This window comes from Culex quinquefasciatus, chromosome 2, assembly GCF_015732765.1.
Source record: "Culex quinquefasciatus strain JHB chromosome 2, VPISU_Cqui_1.0_pri_paternal, whole genome shotgun sequence".
NCBI lineage: Eukaryota > Metazoa > Arthropoda > Insecta > Diptera > Culicidae > Culex > Culex quinquefasciatus.
The window spans coordinates 23573402-23597232 of NC_051862.1; the positions used below are offsets into that span (position 1 = coordinate 23573402).

Here is a 23831-nt window from a genome sequence, read left to right on the forward strand (position 1 = left end):
GTCATCTGGTGTGACTCGGGACTACCGTTTGAATAAGGCAGCCGTTTTTAGACCACTTAAAAGTTTGAAATTTGGAAAACAATGCAAGATTTGTGTTTTGCTGTGTCTGGTATTGATTTATTTTTAACAATTGCTTCTCTCTGTTTTCTTTCAGGTAAGAGTCATCCAAAATCAGCAACCTGGACCTAATTAAAGAACATTCCTCACCAAGCTACTCTAAAAAGTATAAAACATTATCTCAATATCTCTCCACTTAATACTACCGGAAACCTCGTGTTCCGCCGCAAAAGGTAAAGATCATCATCTGCGCGAGCGATCTTTATGCCGGTCGGCCCAAAAATAGCACGTGCTGCTATTTTTATAACGACCGTGGCCACACAGTTTGGATCTGCTCCAAAATACACATTTAAACACGGAGTTGCGTGCGGATTCACGCTGCAGATGGTCCGCGGAAGCTGCGCGGAATCCGGAATATGGGGTTGTGTGTTTGTGTGCAGCAATAATAATATTTTTTTGGCCCGGCACCGGGACGCTTCGATTCAATTTAACGGCATTAAACCGAGCAGTTGTGTCCACCGCTGGTGGGGGCGGTTCGGGGTTGACAACTTTACTGCCAAACGGAACGGTGTACCTCACCGGTAGCCGAAGACGACGATGGTTTTTGGCAATGAACTTGGACTGGGGTGAAGATCTACACGAAACGTAGCGAAGAAAAACAAATGTTTTGGATTAATTATTGGGACAGCTGTGGTGAATCCGCGGGGACCCACGCAACGCGCGGTTGATGAACTTTTGGCAAATCCGACACCCGTTGTAGAACCAGTTCAAAGCTTAGTTCGCCAAACGATCGAGCTGTTTACAAATATCTACACGCAGATCGCGCGCGCTCTCTCTCTCGCTATCAAATCCATTACGATCTCTCTTTCTACATTCAACTGTCGATCTTTGTTGGTGATCCAGCGCGCGATCGTAACAACAAGATCGCGGTCGTCGCTAATAATAGCCGTGCGAATCTTGCACGCTCTTGGCCTTAAGTCTCGAGCTGTTTACTCGAGTGATCGTTCAATCAATAGAGAAGAGAGTCAATCCCGGGACGACGATCCCCGCGGGCGCGCTCGATGCCGCCTTCAAACGAGAGCCATTTAGCACGCCGGTCGACTTCTGCGCAAGGTCCCCGCACACCACATTGTAGTTGCTTGGGCAGAGGTGTTTGACGTTCTGCTGCAATTATCACCCCAGCGAGGCACAATTAAGCCTGCCGCGGAGAAATTACTAGATTTAGACCAGAGGGCTCCAAGTGAATCATGGTCAACGGAACGCGGGAATTAATTCACCTTAATTACACAGTGTGCGATGCGAGTGATTCACGGTCATTGCTGGCTGGAAGCGCACGAGGTAGCGAATCTGCCGCGTCAGAGTGTCATCGGAACAACGGCGGCCCTCTCGTTGACGTCAAGCGAAATGAGGGCTTTTAATGCTGGATAGAGAGAGAAGTGTTTATGGTGTGGCTAAGCGGGAGATTAAGAGATTAAGCTGTAACAGCTAATTGTTAGTGGTGGCATCAATCATTGGATCAAGTTGGATGATGCCGGCCATACATAAACAGTGAAAACAATTGCTAACTTGGATGCAGTAAAATTTTAATGTGCAAATTAATCTATTTAAATATTTAATTTGATTATTGTGTAATTTTCTAGAATTTCGCAATTATTGGTCGATATTTTTAGTTTTTAAAACTTTTGATTTGGTTGAACAGTAAAATTTTAATGTGCAAATTAATCTATTTAAATATTTAATTTGATTATTGTGTAATTTTCTAGAATTTCGCAATTATTTGTCGATATTTTTAGTTTTCAAAACTTTTGATTTGGTTGAACATTTTTCGTGCATTTTCTAGGTTATGAGAAACTGTTTTGCATCATTAGTTTTTCCAAGCAAATCTCCATACAACTTTGCGGGCTGTGCATATAAGATGGGCATAAGGATTTACAAAAATCTATATTTTGAGAACGGATTTTCTGACGATTAGAACTTTAAAAAAATGTCGAAAATGCAAAAAAAATAATGCCTAATTAAAATAGTTATGTCGTCGCAAATATTTTTCAAAGTTAAAATTGTAAAAAATAAGACTTCTTGAAAATGGCAACCAAAAAGTACCATCAACTTAAAAAAAAAACCTTTTTTGGAAAAACAAATTAAATCGTTTTTGATTTGAAATTAGGTTCTACACAATAAAAGTCCTGATCATAAACAGCCGAAGACATCAACTCGATCAGAAAATCGCTTCCCAATAAACAGTTTCCCGAATATTTAGCATTTCTCCACGAAATCAGCACGATTCGAGAGAAAAGTTATCCGATCGTTCCCAAAATTGTTGTGGGGATTCCTTAGGTGAAATAATTAGACCCGTTTTTATTATCATTAGGGCGGTCCAAAAAAAAATGTAAAGCACATTTAAAAAAATCTTTCATCCGATTTTAACTCTCTTGAACGCAAATGAAAAGTGGTTAAAACGAATTTTAAGAAAAAATATTACAAGGTTCAAAAATCTAACTTAAAATTTGAAAACGTCGTATGAAAACTTGAAAAAACTGATTTTTTCGCCCAAAATATGTCTGATACTATCTTATGTTATCAACTTATCTGTTAAATTAGATAAGATTGGATTTTCATATTATCTAGATTAGTCTGAATTTTGCAAATGGGATTTGAGAGGCCACACTGCACAGTAAAAATTATGGTTATATTACATCTGAGAAGGGTACATCTTTTATGTTAGAAAAATGTGTAATTTTACCCCTGGAATTGGTAATTTTACCACTTTTTCTGGTAAAATGTCTCTTTTTCAATCTAAATTGAGGTAAAATTACATCATAAAAGAGGTAATTAATTCAACCTTCAAAAATTAGACTTTTCAAATTTACATTATTTTTTACTGTGTTGTTTGAAAATTGAAAATTTGTATTTCAACACGACTGCCAAATGTGTTTAAAACCACTCTAATTCGCCCTGTTCTTTTTTTCAAATGCCATCATTGTATTAAAGACCCGCAGTTCGAACCTTTACTGCTTGAACGGAGAGGAACAGGGAGAGGGGGCCGGCGGACCATCGTCGAGATTGGAGCCCATAAATCAACATCAATTAACTCTGAGCTGTGGCTCAGCTGCGCTCTCTTGGTCGTGAATTAACTACTTGAACAAGTAGTGTGCGGTTTGATGGTACTGGGAACGAACGTCGAGGGGGGGCTACCAAGGGTGCTTAAATTGGTGTTAAAACATGAACCAGATATCCTCAAGTGATGATAAACTGATGTTGGAAGGTACTTGGAAGGAAGAAGCGATAGTTAAGTGAAAATTAATAGTTTTGCTCTCTTTTTGTATCACCCCTTGGGATATGAGGCTTAATTTTTCACGATTTTCAGTCATTTGCAATACCAATTACTCATCACGTGGATAAATCTGATTGGTGAATGACGTGGAAATGTTTGGCTCTTTTATGGTAATTTCGACATTCTATCCAATAAATCAGCGTGCACGGAAAACGTTTCCCCGAAATTGGTTGGTTGTGATTCAGGGCGCGTTTGTCGCGTGCAAACATTGATCACTCATCGATGGTTCCGCACAAAAAAAAAGCTTCTGCATTCCGCATTTCAATTGGAAATCGAAAAACATGCACTGTTGCAAATTTCATGTTTTTTTATGAAAGTGACAAATTTCAGCATAACTCATTAGAATCGGCTTTTCAAATACTCTTGAAAAGATACTTTAACTAAGTTGTATTAAAATATTTTTTGAGCGATTCTCAACGGAAAACGGTTCCCCAGTGACAGCACCAGCCCCGGTGGCGACGCGGCCATCGCAAATCGATAATAGCACATTAAGTTTCCGCTTGGTTGCTCCGCCCCCTCTCTCCCTTCAAGTGGGAGGAAAACGAGGTGGGGGGGTAGAATGTGCAATGCCATCGTAAATAAAGTGAAATGTGTTGTCTGGTTGTGCTTGCTGTGCTTGAGCAGAGCATACTTTGAGCTTGAGCTTGAATAGTTACGCCGATGCGAGCATGTTGTCACGATGACGACGACTTCGACAAAGTCGACATAAAATGATGATAACACGGTTGCTTCGTGTCGGTGTCGGCGTGGTTGTTTGAGAAAGTGCTACGGCCACCACCACTTGGCGTGGCATAATTTGTTCTGCTCTAGATTTTTTTCTGTTTGGACTTTCTTTTTAACATTTTTGCGTTGTACGATGTCATTAGTCGTGTAGGTGTGATGGTGATGTGAGTTTTTCTTGGTTTTTTTTAAATCGATGTTAAGAATTTAGATTAATGAGCTATTCCGGATGTTTTGCACCAGATTATGTTATGTGACCACTTAAAACAAATAATAAATTGCAGATTTTTTAAATTTGTAACATATTTTATCAAACCCCACTTTACGCGCAGGCGCTACGCTTTGTACGCCCGTCAAATTGTTTAAAACTAATTTATTTTACAATATTTTCAAATTGTTTTTTTTTTCTGTTAATTAGATTTACAGAAATGGTATTTCTATTGCTGAATTCAAATCCATGTTTAAAATTTTTTCAACTAACACCATTTTGTGTTATACATACTTATCAAAAGTGTTGTAAATTGCTGTATTTGGTCATGTTAGAACCCACATTTAATCATAAAATAATGTTTGTGACTTGAAAAAAGAGTTAAACAATTCTCTGGGTCTGCGATCAAGTCAGGTGGCGCAGGTCTCGCACAAATTTGCCCAAGTGTAAGATTCTTCTAGGAAATTTAATTTCCTACAACTTTGTCTAAGGGTGCAAGAAGATTCGAGTTGATCCTAGTGAGTCATTAGCAATGCGATGAAAAGAAATCGGCTTATATACTTGAACGTATATAAGGGGTATATAGGAAGTATATAAGAAAATAACTTTTACAAAAAAATCACCGAAAATCAGGATCAGCTCGGATCGTTTTGCACCCTTCGGCAAAGTTGTACGGAATGGGGTTTCCTACAAGAATCTCACACTTAGACAATTTTGGGCGAGACTCGCACCGCCTGATAGAAAAATACTGAAACGATCTTTTCTGCATACATTTTAACGATAAAAAGGAATCTATTTGACTCAAAATTGGCACAGGTACTTATTTTTGCCTAAGGAATCGAGTCAGAGGGTATCCCTGATGTCGATTTTTTTATTGTCTACAGCAAAATATACTGAGAACTCATTCAGATAGCTGGTTTGACTTGGAATCTCTGAATGAACAAATCAGTATCTTTTAAAGAAATTATCAGATTGATTTCGTAAATTCGGCAAAGGGTGTACTAAAAAAAATCAGGGTTTAGGCATAAATAGTAATGGCCTATCTACAATCACTTAGCTTAGAATAGTTAAGTAAAGTAAAACTTAGAAAATTTACACAACTTACGGCCGTCATCCACAATCAACTTAGAAAATTTGCTGGGCTGATATACGTTGCTATGCAGTTGTTTGTTTACCTTTGATATGGAAACGTCAACTTACCGTAGATTTTGAAATTTTCCAAACCATACGTCAAGTTTCTAATTTTATTCCTTTTCATTGTAGAAGATCAGATTCATTTCCATTGATTCAAACTCCTAAGCTAAGTGAAATTTTTTAAGTTAAGTGATTGTAGATAGGCCATAAGCATTGGTATCGACCCATATTTTCTACTTGGTTATTGATCAGGACCTAAAAAGTTGCCCTATGAACTACAGATGAAAAGTAAGAACCAATCATCAACACTTCGAAACTTTTCAAGACTTCTATCATGCTAATCAGTGGTTAGATCACAAAGAAGTGTATAAGAAATCAGGGATTAAAGCATAAACACAGAGTAACAGTACTCTGTGGCATAAATGTGCAAAATATCAAAAGTGTTATTATCTTCTCAAACAAACCAACCTCTGCTCTAAAGTGTTGTATATTCAAATGTCAAACCAACATGATAAAGTGCGTAAATTTGGCAATAGCAGTTCGGTTCAGCTTTTCGACGCGAAACTTTCAATCAGAGAAAGGTCGTGCAAAATCCGTCTCGCTTTCACCCTTTTTGCTATTCTCGCTCATTGACAGTGATCGCAATCCAGTGCGTCTGTCATTGATTTGACGCTCGTGACGCGACTTTTTGTCTTTTTTGGTTGATCGCGAAAATCGATCGCGATTGCGCAAATAATGCCACACGCGCGTCTAAATTGACGATGTCAATTGGGGATCACGATCGGGCGCTCGAGCGCGCTCAGGTCTGACAGATCGTTCGTTTGACCGCTTGCCAAAATGAAAGATACCGACTGACATAACCAAAAAAAAAACGAGCCTGAATGACGTGACGCGCGCCACTTTCACTGATTGTTTCGCGATTTTGTGCGCGATCCGACCCGCATGAAGGGATCGCCACTCTCTGGGCCGATCTTTTCGGGGTTGAAATTGACATGGTGGGGTTTATTTTGTGCGAATGCATAATTATAGGCACACAACAAAAAGGCAGTCTGCCGAGTTTGATAACTATTTTGTTTGGTGCGAAGAAGAAAATAGCAAGTTTGCCGACACTTCATTTTTGACATTTCGCAGATTGGTTGATCTTTGGGCTTGGTGGGCAGGATCTGGAGCCGGTTCTTGGCTCAGATCTGGCTGTGAAAGTGGAGCGTGAAATGGACGTGGACCGTGGGACACTCGGTTGGGGCCGTTTCCTGTTGTTATCTGAGACTTTGCATATGCGACTTGGTCGTGCCCCACGATGAGCTGATTTATGGAGGACCAAAAGCCAGTCCCGTATCGTGACATGGAGTCCGGGATTTACATTTCATTTGAGAAGTTGCTCGGGAAAGCGTTCATCGACCTGTTTCCCAACAAGTTTCTGGCTAAAGAGCATATTGGATGGAAACACGTGGTATCCTCTACAGCAGATGAGAGAGATGATTTCATATTTATTGACATTTAACCCTTTCTAACAAATTCTAGAACCTAGGAGTAATATGGCCCCAACTGTTTCGGTCGTTATCCGCTTAGTTCGGTTGAGAGCTATGTACTCTCTGTTAGGCTACAGATCTTCAAGGGTTGTCGTAATCGATCTTAAGTCGAGTTTCAAGATTTGAAATTGCTATCGAACTTGTAATTACTTTCAGAAATCTCTAGCGTCCTAGAGATCCGCAGTATGCTCCCTAATTGATTACAGATTCCTGTCCAATTAAGCGCAAATTAGCATATTTTCTTTACCGTTCCGGTTGCAAATACCGAACCAATTAGATCAGTTCCAATCAATCGTCCCGACAACAGAGCTCACCTTTCACCGGTGTAGTACATCTACCACGTCGCCGGACTTAACTCGTGGCTTCGCTATCTAATCAACGTCATTCCCGGGAGATAATCTCCCTGTTCGATCAACATTTACCATCAATCTGACTCAATGGCCAAAACAAACAGTACAAGGTAAAGAGCAAGCAAAAAACCTATTCAGACAACATCAAGTACAAACATGGTTCGCAATCTCGCCCGAGATATCGCTCCGGCTCCCAAGGTATTAATCAAGAGGTGGGATACTATCGCGAGCAAGAAATCTACAATCTGTTTCATCGGACCTAAGGTAAACGAGCGCGCGAACGAAGAAGTGCAAACAAGAAACTCCAAACCATTTCCCATAGCCTAAGAGTCGTGCTCGGGATGTCTACAGCGCGGATGTCGCCTTTTTTCGAGGTGTCCCACCTCCCCCCTCAGCGGCAGCCTCCGGTAATTAGATTTAGCTTAAATGGTCGTATATTTTCATCTAATTAACAAATCACCACCGAAGGCACGATACGGACCTACCGCAAAGAGAAAAAGCTATCCCTCCCCGGCTGTGGACACACGGATTCGATTCGTTCGAGCGGATCGAAACCGTTTGTCGCGTTATCGTGGAGAAGCAAAGGGTCTGACTCACAATATTTACGACGTGCGCGCCACCTATGGAACTGTCCGGGGAACTGGCAAGATAAAGGTCCACATGGAGCAGCAGCAGTACGGAGAGCTGTAAATTTTAGGGTGATTCCGCAATGATTTTATTTGCACGGAATCGACGTAACACCTTATAATGTGGCCCTCTTAAACCTTGCGGTTTCGTCAACGGATCCACAGGCGTGTATCGTTCTTTTTGCGACAAGACTCCGCCTCCCGGGTCTCCTAAGTGTGAAGGTATGGGCACGGGAGAGAGCACCGAATACCTATATTTACACTTAGATTTTTTTTTTTGCAACTCGTTGCAAAACTCGATTTTTGTAGCACTCTTCGTATGTTTTGTGCTAAAAAAAAAGATGCAAATCTCGGCAACTTGTAGCATAACTCGATTTTTCCAGCACTCTTCGTATGCTTTGTGCTTTAATAATCGTGGCAACTTATGCATTAACTATACAAAGCCTTCTATTGAATCACCCTACGAGCTACTCAATTTAAGTTTTATATCCATAACTGAGGGCTTTGTCAGCTCTGGATAGGCCTGCACTCCCTTTTACCACAGACCGCCTCAAGAAATATATAATGCCATCACACACGACCACACAAAGATGGATTTGTTCTTATTTGGTGGAAGAGCACAACGGCTGCACCAAGATGAAGGTGAAAGTCGCAAATGTTGTGAAAATCTAATACCCGGAGGGGCCTTTTTGCCTGGTGAATTAATTGCACCCGTGGTCGAGCCTTATAGGTTGCCTGCCATAAGTCAGGCCGAGGAGATATACCTTTAATAGAAGTTGCCACCTGAACGCGTTTTCGATAGCGGAGAAAGGTGGGAAAAAGTGTGACGATAATTGAATATAAACTATAAATTTAAAGCGCGAATTTGCAGCTGCTGGCTGTCGAAGCACAGCGAAAAAAATAAGAATTTAACGAAAATTCAATGATTTTTAAAATTGTCTCATATGTAATTGTAATATGTAATTGATTTAGCTTTGAAAAGGGTCATTCGAGTTTTAAAACCAGAGGATGTAGCTTAATTATAGTAGCCATTGAAAGAGGTATGGCATGGTATTATATATGTATGAGAAAACACCTTATAAAATCGCAATTTTCACCGATAGAAAATTTTTAAACGTTCAAAATAAAATAAATATTACATCTGGGAATGAGTACATCTTTAATTTCAGAAAAAAGGTTTAATTCTACCACTGATAATGTGTAAAGTTGACTCTTGCATGCGCATTGCAAAAAGAAAAACTTGCAATCCCAAAAATAGCAAAAACTAGTTATAATCAAAACTAGCTTACTATGTCTGCGCCCAAACTCCCACGGCCATCTCGACGCTGTGTCTGCAAAAAGACAAAAATAATCAAAAATTACCAAAATGACCAAAATGACCTAGATGAAATGTGAACCTAAATGACCAAATTGACCAAAATGACCAATACGGCCAAAATGACTTAAATGACATGACATGACAAATTTAAATGACCAAATTACCAAATTGACCAAAATTTCAAATTTGATCAAATAGACCAAATTTACCAAAATGACCTAAATTACCTAAATTACTAAAATGATCAAAATGACCTAAATGACCGAAATTACCAAAATGACTAAAATCCCAAAATCACTAAAATCACCAAAAAGACCAAAACTATATAAATGACATAAATGACCAAAATGACTAAATTGACTTAAATGACCGAAATGACCTAAACGGCCGAAATGACCTAAATGACCAAAATGACCTAGATGACCTAAATAATCTAAATGATCTTAATGACCTAAATGACCAAAATGACCCAAATTACCGAAATTACCTCAATGACCAAAATGACCGAAATTACCAAAATGATCAAAATTACCAAAATTACCGAAATTACCAAAATGACCAAAATCCCCAAATCACTAAAATCACCAAAATGACCAAAATAACCAAAACTATATAAATGACATAAAACACCTAAATGACCAAAATGACTTAATTACCTATATGACCTAAATGACCTAAATGACCTAAATGACCTAAATAATCTAAAAGGCCAAAATGACTTAGATGACCTAAATAATCTAAATGATCTAAATGCCCTAACTGACCAAAATTACCAAAATAGCCAAATTGACCAATTTGATCAAATTGACCAAAGTGACCCAAAAATCACTAAAAATACCAAAATGACCTAAATGACCAAAATGACAAAAATACCTAAATGACTTAAATGACCTAAATGACCTAAATGACCTAAATGACCATAATGACCTAAATGACCTAAATGGCCTAAATGACCCAAATGGCCTAAATGTCCAAAATTGCAACTTTTTATCAGCCCAGAGACGCTGACCCATCAGCTGTATTGAACAACTATATTTACTTTTAATTTTACTAACTAGCACTTCTCTACCACGTACTGCATGGCATATTGCACACATACAAAAAAGAGTATAAAGCAAGCAAAACAAACCCCTCTTATCCACTCTCCGCTTCACTCATCCCTGCATCCTGGCCCTGCTTTTCGCTCATCGCTAGCGCACAAGGTACGGCTGCCGACTAGGGTTCTCACTCTGCGAGTGACTCTTTCCTCCTTGTCTCGGGGAGCATAACGTCCAATGAACGTATAGTGAGGACGTTGATGCTGACACCCAGATTATACCAGGACCTAATCGTCCTGGGTAAAACTCCCGCCCGAGGTGGTTGCTTTCGAACAGTGGCCACCTGGGCGGAATTTTTGGAACGCCCCCTTACTTCACAGGGGGTGCCTTGAACAGCTGGTTAGGGTTATCTAGTAACACCTGTTGGTTCAAATTGCTCAATTTTTACATGTAAAGGAAAAACTTGTGTAAAGTGACCTCGTTTTCCATGTAATTTTACCTATGTTGGAAAGCGAAATTTCATAAAGAGCGAAGTGAACTTACATGGGAACATTCTCTTTTACCAAAGAAGTAATTTTGCTTAATTTGTTCTTCCCTAGAAATCCCTATAAACTGATTTCAAAGTAATAATATAAATATTTTTTATAATAGAGGTTCATCGAATCATCAAACAAATAATTGTGCGAAGCAAGTGACTTACATCGCTCAAATTTTACATAAAGACTAGTTTAAGGTTTGAGGGGAAGAGAGATAGAGAAAAGAAAACTCAGGAAAACAAATGGGCAAAGCCTTTTAATTGAGAAAAGTAATATAATTGCTACCGATGCGCCAAAAATTAATTTGCACAAATCTCCGCCAGCCGAGTTTCGCCAAATTGAGATGCGAAGGAAACGGTTTCGGCGAAATGGTCCATGCCAGGCTATTATTGTAAATCTAGGGTAGTTATTACACACCTCACGGGGTGGTGTGTAAGGTATTTTTGGAGCCGGCACGAACCGTCGAAAGTGGTGTTTTGAATGCGTTTTTCTGTTCGAAAAATTTACGCAATTTTTTAACTGTTTAATTGACGGTTTTGACTTGATTTCGCTAATGTGTATGTTTTTGTTTTCTTTTCTTTGCAGGTTAGTATAGAGGACGCGATATGTTACATGAATGTGACGTAAGTTTACGTTTTGCTCTTACTAACCTAAGATATCACTATAGAAGTGTTGTTAAATTAATATTATTTTTTATTTTATTAGAAATTTTAAATAATTTAGGGTTGTTGCCCTGTTCTTGACCATGACATTTCCGACACACTTTGTCTTTCACTCATCTAGTTGTGATGATTGTTTCCGCATTGTCAATCCCCTCAACTCGTATTTTCTACATACTTCAGGAGAAGAAAAAATATGATTGGCTCTCGTCACGAATGATCTAACCCTGACAGAGTGGAGAGAAAAAGAGGTATATAAATATAAAAAATCTTTCAATGTCATAACCATTAGCCATTGTGTGTTATGATGGCCCACGAAAAAAAAACTCAAATTTTGCACGGAACCAATTTTTAAACTCGGGCGAATCGCGTTCATGCAACGCTCTTGACAGCATAACCCAAAGTCAAGGTCTCTCGGCAGAGTGGCAGAGGATGTTTTGGGGCGACACCCGGCTCAAAAAAAAACTGCCGGCAGTCAAATTGTTCATGTCATAGCCTCCACATCAGCTGACACACTTGCGGAAAGAGAGTCATTTTTGTTTGACATGCACAAGTTTGCCCCAAACTTTGTTATCTGGGCATTTCCGCTTAAAATTGGTGACTCAGGAGTTGCACAATCCGTTTAGTATGTTGTTTATATTGACTTATTGATCAACTTTCCTAAAGTTTTTCTTGAAAGAGGAAAATTTTTAGTGTTGAGTTATAAACTATTATGTCATAATGTATTTTTTTCCGTTTAACAGTTTTACTCAATTATGTTTAACTTTCCCGCTACTCAAATAAAACGTTGCGTACAATCGACCTTCGTTCATGGGAAAATAAACGCATCAGATTGTACGAGCTTGACAGCTGTTTTGATTCGCTGTATCGCTGACTTTGCCGGGGAGGATTGAATTATGCATAAATAAATCGATTACTTTTCCGATTGCATGTCTGTGTATGCGTGCGCCTTTTTTTGCACCAGTCTTATCTCTACGACTAATCAGAACAACTATGAATACAAAGAGACGAGTTGTTCCTTTTAATTCCGCTATATATTTTAATATCTTGACAGATACGTATTTCGTCTACTACTTGCAGACTTCATCAGTGTTCTGTTCTCGACTGAAGGTTCATCGCTGGTGTATCCATATTTGTAGTTACTGTAGGTACTACCTCCTCGTTCTTCTTTTGTGCCTGTATAGGTAACAGCTTAAACAGCCACGTTGAGCCGTTACCTGAATCCTTGTTGAGTAAACGTTTGTTGCCTGCCTTGAAGATTTCCAAACTTTCAGCGACAGCCAGCTTCGATGGGTTAGTGATGTGTCTTAAGATGACCGCGTTTCAAGAGCATTATCCTCTCGATGTAACCGCATTCTCTCAAACAAAATCGAGACCTTTTACTCTCGACCGAATGTAGATTTTTTCCATACATCAGACTAACTTTTTTTTGTATTGAATTACAACAAAACAACTAGTTTTTCCTATCTCCTTGAACTACCCCTCAATAGGAACGGTAAACCGATGTGACATTGATATCTCGAAATTAGTTTACAGAGATAAAATTTGGGAAATTTAGCTAGAAAGTCAAATTAAAGTAGTATTTCTACTCGAATCTGGAATGATTTTTTTTTTAATTTTCAACTAAAACTAAAAAAAAATGTCAATTTAAATTTAGATTGAATTTGATAGATAGTGTAAAATGCGACCCGTTCTTAAAATCGTCTCTGCGGTAATCTGTCTGCCTGTGTGGATCAATCGGACCGCGCACTGGACTCACAATCCAGAGGTCGTGTAAAATATAGGTATTCGGTGCCCTCTCCCCGTGCCATACCTTCACACTTAGGAGACCCGGGAGGCGGAGTCTTGTCGCAAAAAGAACGATACACACCTGTGGATCCGTTGACGAAACCGCAAGGTTTAAGAGGGCCACATTATAAGGTGTTACGTCGATTCCGTTTTTTCCGGTAATCACAACGCAGAAGGGCTGGCTGCTTGAATTTTTGCAACACAAAAAATTGCTTGGAGCTAGATCAAACCCTTAAACTTTCCAGCATGCTTTCATCGGACTGACTGCGACTGATTTAGATTAGATTAGAATGTAATATAAATACAGAATGAATGTAATGGTTTGGAATGTAATAATTTGAACATGATAAATGGAAAATTTTCTTCAAACTCTGTTAATACTATCAAATAAACACAAATATATCAAAATCATTTGGGACCATCCATAAACCACGTGGACACCATTTTGGGCATTGTCAACCCCTACCCCCCTTTAGTGTCCACGTGGTTTTATGGATGGCCCCTTATTGTAACGTTACAATTTCTGCTCTTTTTTGATTTACAAAATGAAACACTGCTTAGCCTAGAATCTAAATCATCAGATCAGTCCGAAGATTTTAAATTTATTTAAAAAAACAATTCAAATTTATCAATGTCACCTCGGTTTACTTTCCATTTAGTAACGCTCAATTTGCCATTGATTTTTACGGCTTTTTTCACCTTGTGTACAAACTTTTTTTTTCCGCTCTCTCAGTATTTATTTGTATTCCCCATGCAAATAGAAAATGGAACGAGCGCAGTAAAAAGATGAATGACTCAGTTGTGTCGTAAAATGTCGATCGATACGAGCAAGTATTGTGCCGCTTAAACGTGACAAATGTATCTGAATCGAGCGCTGATAACCGATCGCTTCTGTGGTGTTGTTGTGTTTGCGGAGGGCCTTCAATGGGAAATTTGAATTAAGCTGTGTGAGGAGGATCAATTTATTTAACTGTTCTTTTCAGTTTGGATGGAGACATCAGACGGTGGCAAGATTCAACTTTATTATTGATGAATTTCAATCACAGATCGTGAAATTTCTCGTTCCAAAATTCTTTTTTGTTTTGTTTTGATTCCCTATTAATTTGTTTACAAAATTTCGTTACGTCCCAATATACTTTACTTCCTCTTTAATTTCCTCAAGCTCCGGCAATTGAGCGAAATTACAGCCTCGTTACTTTCCTCAAACGCCCCCAAACGGCCATCGAGACTGACCCTGGCCATCAAGAGGGGGGCCCACGATCTGAGGCCGAGTCTCATTGTCCGTGATCATCATCCGATCCGATCCGATCCGATCGTTGTTCGTTGTTGCGGATCAAAAGAAAGACTAACAAACGAAAATACAGAGCACGCGATGGAGGAGCCCCCCCCTTTGGTGCAGCGCTACTATTAAGCTATTAAAATAATATCTATGGCCAGCAGGGCCACCGGTTCCGAGGGGAGTACGTGAAGGGGTTTGTTTGTAAACCGAATCGAGTCTTTCTCCCGGAAGGTTAGAGTGTTTCACGATATATTTTTTGAGATTTTTTTTTTAATTTTAATCATTTTATAAATTGAATTATGGTATTTTTTGTTGTAATTCAATACAAAAAAAAGTTAGTCTGATGTATGGAAAAAAATCTACATTCGGTCGCGAGTAAAAAGGTCTCGATTTTGTTTGAGAGAATGCGGTTACATCGAGAGGATAATGCTCTCGAAAGTTTACCCGTGTATAAAACAAGCTATATGTGACATTGGTCAATTATGATTCACACTTTATTGTGTAGACTTCTTGCTGAACCACCCTAAAACCCGCGGAAATGGCCACGAGGAAACAGAGATTTGCCTACAACTTCACTACACGGCCGACCCTGATGATGGTTTTAGATCGGACTGGCGTGGAGCATAAAAAAGCAAAGTGCCCGCCGGCGCACAGGTTCAATTGGTAATAATAATCAATTCTTGTTTAGTTTTAACGCCGAGCTAGTAATTGAAATCTTGATTGAAATGTGTAGTGGATCAGTCTGGGTGGTTTTAAGGGTGGGCCGTAAACTGTAAAGGATTTAGTCTACTATAATATGAATAATTTCGATTGATTTCTTACTGTTAGTATTGTCTCTAAACAACTCCCCACAATAATTTTTTAAAAGTATTAAAAGCTAAAATATCTGTAGTAACAGTTCAATAGGGCGAATCTGCGAGTGTAAAGAAGCAGTCTGTCCCACTAGGGTGTAATATGGTTGTATGGAAAAAAATAAAGTTGTCCAAATTTAGCGAGCACAGCAATTTTTCAGTTCCTTTTGGGGTCCTAAACAACTCCCCAAAGTTTGGGAACGATTGGTTTAGCCCTCGCTTTGCGCAAAGCGATTCAATTTTCCATACAAATATGTATGGGAAAAATCATTTTTTTGAATTTTAATATTTAAAAAATCCACGTTTCGCGCTATATCAAAACCGGATTCATATTTTGATGCTTGGAATGTGCTCTAACTTTCCGAAGAAAGTATGGTGTTAACTTGCTCCTATAAAAGATACAGCGTGTTCAAAACTCGTCTAAAACGTGTTTTTGATCGAAAATCACGTTTTAGACGAGTTTTGAGGACGCTGTATCTTCTTATAGGAGCAAATTAGCACCATACTCTCTTCGGGAAAGTTGTAGAGCACATTCCAGAGCATCCGAATATGAACCCGGTTTTGATATAGCGTGAAACGTGGATTTTTAAATATCTAAATTCAAAAATGATTTTTCCCATACAAATTTGTATGGAAAATTAAAAAGCGAGGACTAAACCAATCGTTCCCAAACTTTGGGAGTTGTCTAGACCCCAAAAGGAACTGAAAAATTGCTGTGCTGGAAAATCGATTTTGATATTACACCCTACTGTCCCACTCTTAATTGATGTGAACTATCACTTGATAAAAAGGGATAAACTGCTTGCTATTGAATTGTTACTACGGATATGTTGAATTAAATATTCCCAGGAAAAAAAACAATAAAAAATCCATTGAAAAATATTGTCGATGAAATCTATATAAAATTTCAATTGATTTTTTGATTTCATTTAAAAGGATCCACCCTAACTGGTTTCTTTTGGTTGCGAAATAATAAAAATCAATTTCAAACCTCACGATCGATTCCCTGGCTGTGTTTGAGCAATCATCTTGCTTCATTGCATGTCTTTTTTTGCAAGCTCTTATCCGCAACTATTTCTGGCCCCAGCTAGCTCTATATTGGCACCGGTAGCACCACACTGGATATTGAATGATGCCCAGAAGCGTTGCTTTCACAATTTATACCATTAACCTGCGGGATCCTCAATTGGTGTGCTTGCAAAAGTAATGATTACACTGAGCTTGAAATAGAAACTTTTGAACAGTGGTGGGAAAGTTTGTTTTGTGTCAAAATTAAAATAAATTGATTACATTTTGCAGTATATAGGTACATTTCAACCACATAATTTTTTCAAATATTTTTTTTTCAATCTTGAAACTTTGCTAAAATCGCAAAATCTGTTAACTACTCTGCATTAAACCCCATCTTTGTACGAACCAACTCGTGGAACGGCTGATTCCTCACCACTGCACTTTATGCTGGATGCAGTTCGGAAACGGTTGCACTGATGAATAATTGCAGCCGGGGTGGCCCTTGGGGCAGGTTAAACGCTGACCCCACTCCCGGGGCGGGAACTTTGTGTTTGAGCGAAGAAAAGTTTTCAGGGAAAATCGATTATTCACGCTCGGAAAACATCACACCGCATCAGGGTGTGTGTTGTCACGGAGCATTTGAACTTCTAGGAGGTCCCCCAAGGCTTCTTCCCCGATGAACGGTTCGGAGAAATGTTGTTTACATCTTTAAACGAGCGGACGATTTATTGGCTTTAATTGCTTTTAAATTGGACATAATTAAATGAATGGGAAACAAATGAATGGGGTGAAGTTGGTGATGACGGGTTTTTTGGTTGCTGATGAGAAGATCAATGAATGAAACTGCGGTTTGTTGACAATCCCGTTGTCTAGATTATCCACAATTTGCGAAATGAAAGATTTTTTTTGTATTTTTTTACAGTCATAGAAAGTGGAATGAAATAATTTTGCAACTAACTTAATTTATTTTTTCGGCTTTTCGTCTGTTCTATTTTGTGGTTCTATTTTGTGACAACAACCTTTAAGTACTTTTCGAGAAAATCGATTTTAAAAGTTTAATGGTACACCCAAAGTTAAAGAACGAGGGAATAGTCCTCACGAAAAGAAACGTGAGGAAAGTGCTACATTGCGAGAGTATAGTCCTCTCGCGTGTTCATTCGTTCATTGGAACAGTTCATCCTATGAGTGGCTTATATGGACAAACGACCGCCACATAGTCACCGAACCATGGTGGCCCATACGGCAAAGGCACGGTTCAATATGCCGAAGGTCTTGGGTTCGAGTCTCGGTACCGATACTTTTTTTTTTTTGATAGATGAACTTTTTTGGAAAATGAACCATGAGTATAGTACTCTCGGTAATTTCGGGATTTATCCTCTCCGTCCGCACTCAGTACCATTTTACTACCGAATCGTGCTCTTTATCCTCTCGTATGCCGATGCCTAGTTCTGGGTGTAAATATTTTCATAACTACCTACATGATGGAGGAAAAGTTACAAAAATGATCAAAATGAACAAAATAACCAAAATTACCAAAATGGCCAAAATGACCAAAGTTACCAATAACCAAAATGACCAAAATGATAAAAATGACTAAAATGACTAAAATGACTAAAACTACTAAAATTACTAAAATGACTGAATTGACTAAAATGACTAAAATGATTAAAATGACCAAAATGATCAAAATGGCTAAAATGACCAAAAAGACCGAAATTACCAAAATGATCAAAATGATCGAAACGAGCAAGATAAGCTAAATGGCAAAATGACCTAAATGACCAAAATGGCCAAAGAAACTAAAATTATCAAAATAAACACAATGAACACAATGAACAAAATGAACAAAATGAATAAAATTTACAAAATTAACAAAATTAACAAACATAATAAAATTAAAAAAAAACAAAATTAACAAAACTGACAAAATTAAAAATATAGCAAAATTTAAAAAATAACAAAATTTAAAAAATAAAAAAATTACAAAATTAACAAACATAATAAAATTAAAAAATAAACAAAATAAAAATAACAAAATTAACAAAATTTACAAAATTAACAAAATTAACAAAAATTAACAAAATAAACAAAATTAACAAAATTAACAAAAATGATCAAAATGACAAGACTGACAAAAATGATCAAAATGCACAAAATAATCAAAGTAATCAAAATAATCAAAATGACCAAAATAACCAAAATGACCAAATTTACCAAAATGACAAAAAAATACCGAAATGACTTAAATGATGAAAATGATCACAATGTTCGAATTGACAAAATTTATTATTTTCGTCCTGATTTTGTGAGTAAATTATTTATATATTTTTCATGTTATATGAATAAAACATATTTTAAAAACCTGAGTTAGTTTATTATTTTGATTCTTTCTTTTGATTGATTGATGATCTTACAGTTTTTGTGTTGATTGCAAAATACTTTCCAAATTACTACAACCACTTTTTAGTAACGAAGCATCTGTCTTCACCCAAAAGCCCTCAATTTCATTCCCAATTGAGATAACAAACCGCTTGAGAAAATTGAAATAACACGACCACAGCTCGCCCCCGAACCCCATCATGCAAATCAACAAAACCAAATCAGCTTCTCCTTCTCTTTTAGTCATCTGTATACTATTTGTCTGCCAAGTTATGATATCTGTTTGTGGTATGCGCGTGAAGAGCAGGCAAAAAGCCGACCCTGCGATGAATGGGGCATTAGGGTGTAATATGGTTGTATGGAAAAAAATAAAGTTGTCCAAATTTAGCGAGCACAGCAATTTTTCAGTTCCTTTTGGGGTCCTAAACAACTCCCCAAAGTTTGGGAACAATTGGTTTAGCCCTCGCTTTGCGCAAAGCGATTCAATTTTCCATACAAATTTGTATGGGAAAAATCATTTTTTTGAATTTTAATATTTATAAAATCCACGTTTCACGCTGTACTAAAACCGGATTCATATTCAGATGGTCTGGAAGATGCTCTACAACTTTCCCGAAGAGAGTATGGTGCTAACTTGCTCCTAAAAAAAGATACAGCGTGTTCAAAACTCGTCTAAAACGTGTTTTTTGATCGAAAATCACGTTTTAGACGAGTTTTGAGGACGCTGTATCTTCTTATAGGAGCAAATTAGCACCATACTCTCTTCGGGAAAGTTGTAGAGCACATTCCAGAGCATCCGAATATGAACCCGGTTTTGATATAGCGTGAAACGTGGATTTTAAATATCTAAATTCAAAAATGATTTTTCCCATACAAATTTGTATGGAAAATTAAATCGCTTTGCGCAAAGCGAGGACTAAACCAATCGTTCCCAAACTTTGGGGAGTTGTCTAGGACCCCAAAAGGAACTGAAAAATTGCTGTGCTGGAAAATCGATTTTGATATTACACCCTAATGGGGCATGTCGGCGAATCTGTCATTCACCATGGTTGGGAAAGTGGAGCAAGAGGGGAGAGACTCTCTGCTCTTAACAAATCTAGTTAAGAGCGCTAAGTGTGGCTCAAGTTGGTGAAGGGACGGGTGGGCTCTGTAATCAAAACAGCAGCAGCAGCAGCAAAAACGATTGCACAACTGCCTCTCAACGGCAGCTTATTTTATCAGTCAGCGGACGTTTGGTGCAACATAATCGTTGTGTTTTGACACGTTTTGATGGTTTGGGGTGTTATTTTTACAGAGTATTATTTTTAATGAAGTTATGCAAAAAAGATTGTTAATTCTTGTCTTTTGTTTCTTCTTTCAGGTAAGCGGTGATATCGAGCTAAATCTAGATGAGTATAAAAAACTGTAGTTTTACCGATACGTGAGTCAATTTGTTGTAAATTTTAACAAGCGAGTGATCATGTTTCTGTTAAGATCATCCAATTAAAACGAACCATAATAAATAATTCATACCTTGATGCCCTCGTGCCGACCAATCTAAAACAGAAGAAAATTCCTCACCTCAGTGAGCAGAGATCAACCCGCCGAACCGGAAATGGCGTTACGTTCGCTGACCTACTGGTCCACGCCGCCGTTGAATCATCCCGTGGAGACCACACACGAACCTCCACAGCTAATCGCGCATCAAACCCATCAGCATGCACACAGAAGCCAAAGTCGCCGCCTCTCGGCAAGGCAATTACTCATAAAATCGACATTGCCATTTATTATTGCACTTATCATCGGCGGCTTCGTCTCCATCGCTGCGGACCTCGCCTCGTCGCTGCAGTTGGAACTGCAAGCAAGGTGCACGAAGAAAAGCTTTCTAAAATGTAAACAATTTTCCTCGGCGTTGGGGAAAATAAATCGCTTTCCTTCTTCACGAACTGACTGACATCAACCGTAACAGCAGCAAACACCGTGTAGCGAAGGAAAGAATTTGTTTTTGGATGAATTTTGCTTTTTTGTGAGATGTTTAAAATAATGATATTCCTGATTAGTGCAATATGTCGTAAGAGCCGTTGAGATCTCCGACACTTATTAGATTTGTTTTCTTAGGCAAATCATTTTTTAATTGTTTTTAGTAAAGAGCATTTAAAGGATCTTTCTGTTCTTTTCTGACTTTTCTGTGTTCAAAATTTTTTAATAAACCATTTGTTTTTTCCTTTCAAGAAAGACATATTTTTGACGTGCAAAAATATATTCTACAATTTTCAAAAAATATTCTAATGGAAGACACATATATTGTTGCCCCACCTTCCTAAGACCAAAGTCTCACAAAATACACAAAATAGCCAACCACCTAGTTTGATTGAGGTTTTATTGTAGCATATAAAAGCATATGTAGCTGATTAAAAGGTTCTAACAAAGAGCAATTCCAGCACAAAACAGGAATTTTTTAGGTACTTTTTTCTCGACCCTCTCCGATTTCAATGAAACTTCGTAGACATGTTATCCTAGGCATATATAAGCCATTTTTGTGTATATGGAGCCAGTTACACTCAATAATGACATTTGAGAAGGGCGTAAGTGTTTTAAATATTTTTGTATTTTGTAATTTAAATATTGCTGAGCAGTTCTCTACGAAATCGGTCTTTTTTCTTCAATTTTAATTTTTGTATTTTTTAATCCGGCTGAAACTTTTTTGGTGCCTTCGGTATGCCCAAAGAAGCCATTTTGCATCATTAGTTTGTTCATATAATTTTCCATACAAATTTGGCAGCTGTCCATACAAAAATGATGTATGAAAATTCAAAAATCTGTATCTTTTGAAGGAATTTTTTGATCGATTTGGTGTCTTCGGCAAAGTTGTAGGTATGGATACGGACTATACTGGAAAAAAATGGTACACGGTAAAAAAAAATTGGTGATTTTTTTATTTAACTTTTTATCACTAAAACTTGATTTGCAAAAAAACACTATTTTTAATTTTTTTTATTTTTTGATATGTTTTAGAGGACATAAAAAGCCAACTTTTCAGAAATTTCCAAGTTGTGCAAAAAATCATTGACCGAGCTATGAATTTTTTAATCAATACAATTTTTTTCAAAAAATCGAAATTTTGGTCGCAAAAATTTTTCAACTTCATTTTTCGATGTAAAATTGAATTTGCAATCAAAAAGTACTTTAGTGAAATTTTGATTAAGTGTTTTTCATTTTTTTAAATAAGTGCACATGTTTGCTCACTTTTGAAAAAAATATTTTTGAAAAGCTGAGAAAATTCTCTATATTTTGCTTCATCGGACTTTGTTAATACGAGCTTTAGTTGCTGAGATATTGCAATGCAAAGGTTTAAAAACAGGAAAATTGATGTTTTCTAAGTCTCACACAAACAGCCCACCATTTTTCAATGTCGATATCTCAGCAACTAATGGTCCGATTTTCAATGTTAAAATATGAAACAATTGTGAAATTTTCCGATCTTTTCGAAAACAATATTTTTAAAATTTTCAAATCAAGACTAACATTTCAAAAAGGCCAAACATTCAATAATTTTCTCAGCTTTTCAAAAAATTTTTTTTCAAAGGTGAGCAAACATGTGCACTAATTTAAAAAAATGAAAAACTGCGACTATTTTGAAAAAAAGTTACATAAAAATTGCTGTAACTTGAAAACGGTGCATTTTATCAAAATTTCACTAAAGTACTTTTTGATTGCAAATTCAATTTTACATCGAAAAATGAAGTTGAAAAATTTTTGCGACCAAAATTTCGATTTTTTGAAAAAATAGTATTGATTAAAAAATTCATAACTCGGTCAAAGATTTTTTGCACAACCTGGAAATTTCTGAAAAGTTGGCTTTTTATGTCCTCTAAAACATATCAAAAAATTAAAAAAATTAAAAATAGTGTTTTTTTGCAAATCAAGTTTTAGTGATAAAAAATTAAATAAAAAAATCGCTAATTTTTTTTTACCGTGTACCATTTTTTTCCAGTGTACTCCGTATCCATACCTACAACTTTGCCGAAGACACCAAATCGATCAAAAAATTCCTTCAAAAGATACAGATTTTTGAATTTTCATACATCATTTTGCCTTCCTCACTGAGGTAAGGCTATAATCCTGCTCTAAAAATGAACTTCGTATAAAAACGTCGTAGACCCACCTTCATGTATACATATCGACTCAGAATCGAAAACTGAACAAATGTCTGTGTGTATGTGTGTGTGTATGTGTGTGTGTGTATGTGTGTGTGTATGTGTGTGTATGTATGTATGTGACCAACAAACTAGCTCATGTTTCTCGGCACTGGCTGAACCGATTTGACCCGAACTTGTTGCATTCGACTTGGTTTAGGGTCCCATAGATCGAGTTTTATACAGATTGAAGTTTCGATAAGTAGTTCAAAAGTTATGTATAAAAATGTGTTTTCACATATATTTGGATCTCACTTAACTGTATGTAAATTATGTCCGGGTCCATCATCCGACCCATCGTTGGTTAAGTTATCAAAAGACCTTTCCAACGAGTCCAAAACATTGAAGATCTGGCAACCCTGTCTCGAGATATGGCCACTTAAGTGATATTGATGTACTTTTTTGAAGCCGGATCTCACTTAAATGTATGTAAACTATCTCCGGATCCATCATCCGACCCATCGTTGGTTAGGTTATCAAAAGACCTTTCCAACGAGTCCAAAATATTGAAGATCTGGCAATCCTGTCTCGAGATATGGTCACTTAAGTGATATTGATATACTTTTTTGAAGCCGGATCTCACTTAAATGTATGTAAACTATGTCTGGATCCATCATCCGACCCATCGTTGGTTAGGTTATCAAAAGAACTTTCCAATGAGTCCAAAACATTGAAGATCTGGCAATCCTGTCTCGAGATATGGCCACTTAAGTGATATTGATGTACTTTTTTGAAGCCGGATCTCACTTAAATGTATGTGTACTATGTCCGGATCCACCATCCGACCCATCGTTGGTTAGGTTATCAAAAGACCTTTCTAACGAGTCCAAAACATTGAAGATC

At 37.5% G+C, this 23831-nt stretch overlaps 1 protein-coding gene and 1 non-coding gene across 6 annotated transcripts in view; both read left to right on the forward strand.

Moving 5' to 3' along the window:
• The window catches only part of LOC6048218 (dnaJ homolog subfamily B member 6), a 132596-nt gene that overhangs the window by 79271 nt on the left and 29494 nt on the right, over positions 1-23831 (forward strand). The window lies entirely within an intron of this gene.
• LOC119768216 lies at positions 10517-10674 on the forward strand. Its single transcript, XR_005278028.1, has one exon. It is a non-coding gene; the product is annotated as a U4atac minor spliceosomal RNA (small nuclear RNA).